Genomic DNA, 6,979 nt, shown 5'->3' with positions numbered 1-6,979 from the left:
GTCGGGTGTCCGAAAAGTTTGGTACCTAAAAGCTCAACTGTCCGAAAAATCTAGCATCTAAAGGCTTTGGCATCTAAAAGCTCTGGCCCCGAAAAATTTAGTACCTAAAAGCTTTGGTGTCCGAAAAATTTGGTACCTAAAGCTCGGGTGTCAGAAAAGTCTGGTACCCAAAATCTCTGGTGCCTAAAAGCTCTGGTGTCTGAAAAGCTTGGTACCTAAAAGCTTTGGTACCCGAAAAGTCTGACACCTGAAAGGTTTAGGTATACTGATAAAATATAATCATCAAATTCCTTTTCTCGTCGAACGATGTTCTTCATACGCTTTCCATCGATCCTCCCCACATGGGTAGCAAATCGATCACAACTACTCCATCAAGTTATATGGCTCATCCGATAAATTGTCCCGAACGAGGACGTTCCTTCGGCATCATTACAAACCTGTCATCCTCGACTTTCACTCGTCGCCCGCGATACGACGCGTAGCAGCGTCCATTGCAAGCTAATTGCACTTTACTTCATTCGTCGCATCTCCACGATCGAACCTATGCATTATTCAACGCCAAGGACTCGGTTGTATAATCGGTCAGTGATGCTTGGCGACATTGTCGAAACGCTGCTTTCACGCGTGCCAGGATTTCCGCGTTTCTGTTATGAACCTGCTCGAAATATGAATCGTCCCTGTTCATCGTTCCAAATAGAAGTTTTGAGTCTTAAATATCTCATTGACATACATCTTCGAAATTTTGGGAGTTCAGAGCGTTCGGGTGGGAGTTTGGGAAAGTATTCGTACATTTAGGGTCATCAAATTGGGATTCATAGGGAAACATGATGTAAATGTGAACACCATTTATCATTCCTCTGTATCATCTTCAGCACCAGAACTACCGGGCTGTATCTAAGTATACAGCACGTAATTAATAATACTTAGAATGGTATAATGAAAACAATTAGGTGTACACAATTACATTTCTGTCTTAATAGAAGGTAATATTAAATTTAATGTTATCTTCTAGAATCAACATTGCATTTCCAGTGATCCAATATACAAGGTATTTGTCAAATCTGAGTAGCTAGTTCCATTCTTAATAGAAGATATTATTAAAATTTTGGTATTTCTACATTTAGTATTTTGCAATTGGATTATAAAGAGAAAAGTGATGCATCTATCATAAATTGTTTATGGTATACAGAAACATGGTGAGCATTGCAAAATTTGAGTAATAGATTTTGCAAGGATAGAAGCACTTGCATAATTATGACTGTGGTACCCAAAATGGCACACGATATTTCAAGTCTCCATTATTCTGTACTTATACATATATTCCTCCATCATATATTGCATGTCCGGATCAAGCATACATTGCTTATCATTTTTCCAACTATCAAAGCTCTAATTCATAACAGAAAAGGTGGAAATTTCAAATTTCCACATGCATTCAAAACATTTTCAAGCGCAGCAGGTTGATCGGGGCCTAATCCGCCAGTTCGCAGAGTTTCGCTTTTCAAACAATCCGGCAAAAATGCGGTCAAACGCGTCGCGGCGTTACATCAAGCGTATATCCAGGGCTTGCACGTGACAAAACTCGAGCTGCGTGGCCGGCGATCCGAGCTTTTACGCTCTCGCTTCAGTGGCGACGAAGCCGCGTGGCAAGTTCATGAGCGTGCACCATCCTCGACATACTGTCGAGTGAAAGTGCCACCTCCCGCCGTGCCGGGGCGCACTCTTCTCTTCCACCTCGTCTTCCTTGTGCCGCCTTGGCCGAGGAGGCGAGTAACACGCTGTCTCTCACGGTACTCTGCTTCCAATCGACCGCTACTAACCGTTCATTAACCGCTCCAAGCTGCAGGGGGCCCGATAATCCCGAAAGTTCACGGTGCTTTGCCTCTTATCGCTCTCGACGACTTCAATTATCGCGGAGTCGTCGATTAACCAAACTTTTTGGGTCACGTAGCTTCTATGAGGAGATCTGGGATGAGAGGGAAGCCATTTTACTTTTCTCTTTTAAAACCCTACGCTCGGAACATTTATTGTTATATTTTTAATTAATATTCTTGATAACTCTATTATTGTTATTTTGTATTCTCATTGCTATATTGTTATATTTATTTTTATTTTCATTTCAGTCTTATTATTATATCGATTCGAAGTTTTAGTACAGTTTCATGGCGGGAAAACATTCACTTTTTGAAAGTAAAAATTTAATTTTAGGAAAAATCGTATTTTCAGTTAAAAAGAATTTTACATTTTCATCTTTATCCATGATAGTAAATATATCGTATATATTTATATAATATATATATAATATATCGTATTATACGATAAATTTGTGTGTATATATATATATATAACCAAATTTCGAACCCTATTGCTGTGCTCGGAGCATTTATTACTATATTTTTAATTAATATTCTTGATAACTGTATTATTGTTATTATTCCATTATTGCTATTTTTAATTCTTATTGCTATATTGTTATTGCTCTCACTATTATTACATTTATTTTTATTTTCATCTCACAATCAGTCTTATTCCTATATCGATTCGGAGCTTTAGTGCAGTTTCATGGCGGGCTTTTTGAAAGCAAAAATTTCATTTTAGAAAAAATCGTAAAGAATTTTACAGTTTCATCTTTATCGATGAAAGTAAAATTGAACGGTATATGGTATTATGCGGTGAATTCTTGTATAAATAAATGTAGATCGAATTAAGGGGTCTATCCTTTCGCTTCTTCGGCTAATATCAATCTCATTATGCAAATCGAGGATTTGCACATCGTTAGCGAACAATCGATCCGTCACGTAAATCGCGGATTAGGCGTGTTCGCGATGTCTGAGATTGCTTTCTAAGACACGAACTTTCTTCACGCGTTTATCTTCGCGTGTTTCACGACTGACATAAAACGTCTGAATCATACGTCAATAAACTTTGTTGCAACTATTTTTACCCATGCCCGAATGAAAGCTTCGAGCCCCGACGAAGGATCGTATATATAAGCACGATTTATCGCCGAAACGCGAAATATTTCGCACTTTCTTTCATCGTTCTCGTATCATTTTTGAGCAACTTTCACGTCTATTGCAAAACCTTAATTAAAAAACGTTCTAACGAGTTCCGAAAACCTGTTTCCACACAGTCTTCATTCGGGCCAAACCGTGATCCGCCATCTTGTCACTAGGAAACGCGGCGTCCGAGTTTCTAACTAGATATTTCTGGTTAATTTAATCAGTTGGAACATAGCTATTACGGGATTACGAAACGAATAAATTATTCAAAATATGCCGTGTTTCGTCTGTCTTCCAATTCTTTGAATAGATTTCTTTTTTATCTCGACTCAAATGCGCCACGCTCCGCCATTTTATTACCTCGAAACGAGACTCGCGAGTATCTTTATGTCTCTATTATATATATTTAACTTGCTACTTCTAATTCAATATTTCACATTAATTTAACTCGAAACACAGTTATAGTAATACTACAAAATGAATTATTCAGTAGCTTTTTTCGTCAATCTTCCAATTCGTCGATTAGAAACCTGGCCGTTTTATTACTACAAAAGATATATGGCGTTCGAGTATTTTACACTTTTACTATACATTTAATCTGCTAGTTCTATCTCGATGTTCCAGCTTAATTTAATCGCTCGAAATACAGCTAGTACCACGAAGTGAATGAATTATTCAACACATACTTCATTTCATCGATCTTCCAATCCTTCGATTAGAAATTTCTAGTGTCTTACATTTTCTACCAACTCCATGCTTCTGCCTAATCCAATTATATTAAAGATTTCTGTAACAAACAACAGAATGATAAAATTATTCAGTAGCTGCATTTTGAAACTCTTTAATTAAACATCTCGCCATTTTATCACCACGAAAAGAGACTTTCGTGTATCTCTAGTACAATTTTTATATTTCTCATTAATCCAACTAGCCAAAGATACCCGTACCGAGATTTCAAACTGAATAAATCATTCAACACGCACTTTGTTCCACTAATCTCCCACCTCCTCGAGTAGAAATCGGCTGTATTTAAGATCCAGCAGTCAGATATCCTTACCGATTTGTTCGACGTTGTTATTTACCTCAAATTCACGTCTCTGCCGTCTAATAAATCATGTCGTACAGCTCGGGAAGATAAAAAGACTTAAGAAGGATCCTCGAAGGAATGCTCTAACAGTGAGAAATCGAATCGTGGGATCTCATCACGCAACGTGGGCTATCGCGTGGAATCTATCGGGTAATTATTCACGTAATTGGAGCTTGACTGGTTCACTCTGATTGCTATTGCGTGACAATTAGCCCAATCGGTCAGTGGGGTCTCTTAATTACCACGCATAATTCCCCCAGGATCTCCGTCATAGAGGGCGCGACGAGCGCGCGAGATCTGCAGACGCCATTGTGATGCAAGCGATATTTCTCTTCAGTGTTCTATCACGGTCTTGACAGACAGGCCCTGATGCTCTGTATCCAGATACTCAGGAACATCAGATTCCGGAAGCTCGTTATTTCATCGTCTCGCGCTCCATTAGAATCACGATGCTTTTATGGTTAACCGGCCTCTTCTTTCACGTAGATTGTCTGCTCGTATCATTAAGCCAGAGAAAAGAGCATGAAATTTATCTGGAATCGTGATAATAAGTACGGGACGATTTCACTGAACAGATGATCGTCCTCGCGTGGAAGAATGGCTGCTTGGAATAGAAATCCTTTTTTCTTTAGTTTTAGTTGCTGAGGAGATACGCGGAAGATCGTATCGACGATCGCCGCCATTTTTCTTTGCAATCCTACAACTTCTTGTTTAATGCTAAAGCTATTATAGCTTAAACAATCGTTTTTAAATTTTTTTAGAATAGGAATCCTTTTTTCTTTAGTTTTAATTGCTGAGGGGATACGCGGAAGATCGTATCGACGATCATCGCCATTTTTCTTTGCAATCTTGCTACTTCTGGTTTAGTGCTGTACCTATTATAACTTAAACAATCGTTTTTAAATTTTTTTAGAATAGGAATCCTTTTTTTTTTAGTTTTAATTGCCGAAGAGATATGTGGAAGATCGTATCGACTTTCGCCGTCATTTTTCTTTGGAATCCTGCAACTTCTGGTTTAATGCTATACCTATTATAGCTTAAACAATCGTTTTCAAATTTTTTTGAAAAAAAGAATCCTGAATTTAGTGTTATCGTTTAGCCCACTCGATTTCTTGATATTTTTCTTGATATTAATTCTTTCATCTGTTCCATTTCGTTTGAAATATTTCTTCTTTCATTTTATCATTTACCAGTCGTTTGATGGTAGATTTAGGGTTGAAGGGAACTCGAGTGTCTTCGCGTTAAAAGAGGGAAATTTGGAATATAGAGAGAATCTCGAATGTTCTATATCGTTAAAATTTAATTAAAATTAAAATAGTAAAAATTAAAATTAAAAATTATGATTAAAATTGTTGAAAATTAACTATTTCTTTGCTGCAGTTTTTAATGACGATAGGTGACGAATTTTTATTAATAATTGTCGATTTTCTCGAGAGAATCGAGAAATTTTCTTCTTCTTTAAGCACGAGTCAGCATTTTTGCATCAAAAAGGAAAATTTGGGATGCTTGGTACTGTTTAAAATTTCGAAATTAATTCTTTTCTTTCACGTATTTTTTTAGTGATCTTATTAATTTCTTGTCAGTTTTATATCTTTATATCTTCGTGTCTAGAAAAGGAAATTTAGAATGAGGAACGACACAAAATGATTTATAATATTGACAAATTATATATATATATATATGTCTGTGTTTGAAACATAGCTTTCCAAAATTAGGAAGAAGGTTCATCCTCTCTGATTATTCTCTGCACAGAAATTCATTCTCCAAAGAAAACTACTTAAAATTACAAATTTCCTTTCTTTAACACAATGTTCAAACATAATTTCATTCACGCTGCATGGTATTCTTAATATCCCCTATCTTCGAATTCGTCGACAAATTTGTTCTTCAAAGGAAGCTTCCAGGTAATAAAATGTATGAAAACTTGAAATACGTCAAGGATACAATGTACTCTGTGACGTTAAATAATGACATATTTCCATTTTTCGACACAGTATTTAAATACGAAAGTAACGTTCCACGTATTATTTCCTCAAGTATATCCACAAACATTCTCTCTCAAACTTCCTGATTTCACATTATTTAAAAATAAATAATATCCTAAGTACATTGTCTATAAATATTATTTGCAGGGATGAGAATAGGATTCGAGGTTTCGATCGGTAATACTAATTTTTCTACTAGGCGAGAGGTATATAGTTGACCATAGTGTTTCGTGGAGAACGAACATTGGCCTTTTTCTGTGTCATTGTTATTTTCTAATAGGCAAGCTATTCGCTCGTTGCGGAGAAATTCACGCTGGATCCGTTCACATGTTGGAAAATGACGAGCAGGGAATCGTCTTCTGGAAAATCGGCCCGTAGAAAGCCGATTGTCAATGAAGATGTCGCACGCATACACGCGATCGTAAAAGAATTTAATTCTCCTTTTACGAGCCTGTTCTCGTGTTGGTTACGAGGGAATAATAAGTCCATAAAATTCGCTTGATTAATTTCGTCATTCCATATAGTACTTTTACTATAATAACTTGCACTGTGAGAATCGAGTGACTACTAAAAAGCAAATATTACGTCTTTTATTGGCAGGAGATTTATCGATTGTTTATTTGACGACATAATAATCTGTCTGCTGTGAAAATTGCAAAGGAAAATAATTCATTTCAAAAATCATTATATTTAGTTACATCATTCTACTAAAAATATTATAAAACGAGTGTTCCTTATATTATGGCAATTATTTGCATAGTATAATAGCCTATGTGTTATAAAAATTGTAAACCAAAAGAATTTATTTCCAAGAATTATTATCTAGAAATAATTCTACAATTTTAATAAAGATATAAAATAAAATTTTATATTATGTTATTATAATATTATAGCAATTATTTCTT

Source organism: Eufriesea mexicana, unplaced genomic scaffold (genome assembly GCF_001483705.2).
Source record: "Eufriesea mexicana isolate 0111107269 unplaced genomic scaffold, ASM148370v2 scaffold5531, whole genome shotgun sequence".
Classification (NCBI taxonomy): domain Eukaryota; kingdom Metazoa; phylum Arthropoda; class Insecta; order Hymenoptera; family Apidae; genus Eufriesea; species Eufriesea mexicana.
The sequence above is the reverse complement of the archived record's forward strand: the minus strand, read 5'-3'. Positions refer to the sequence as shown.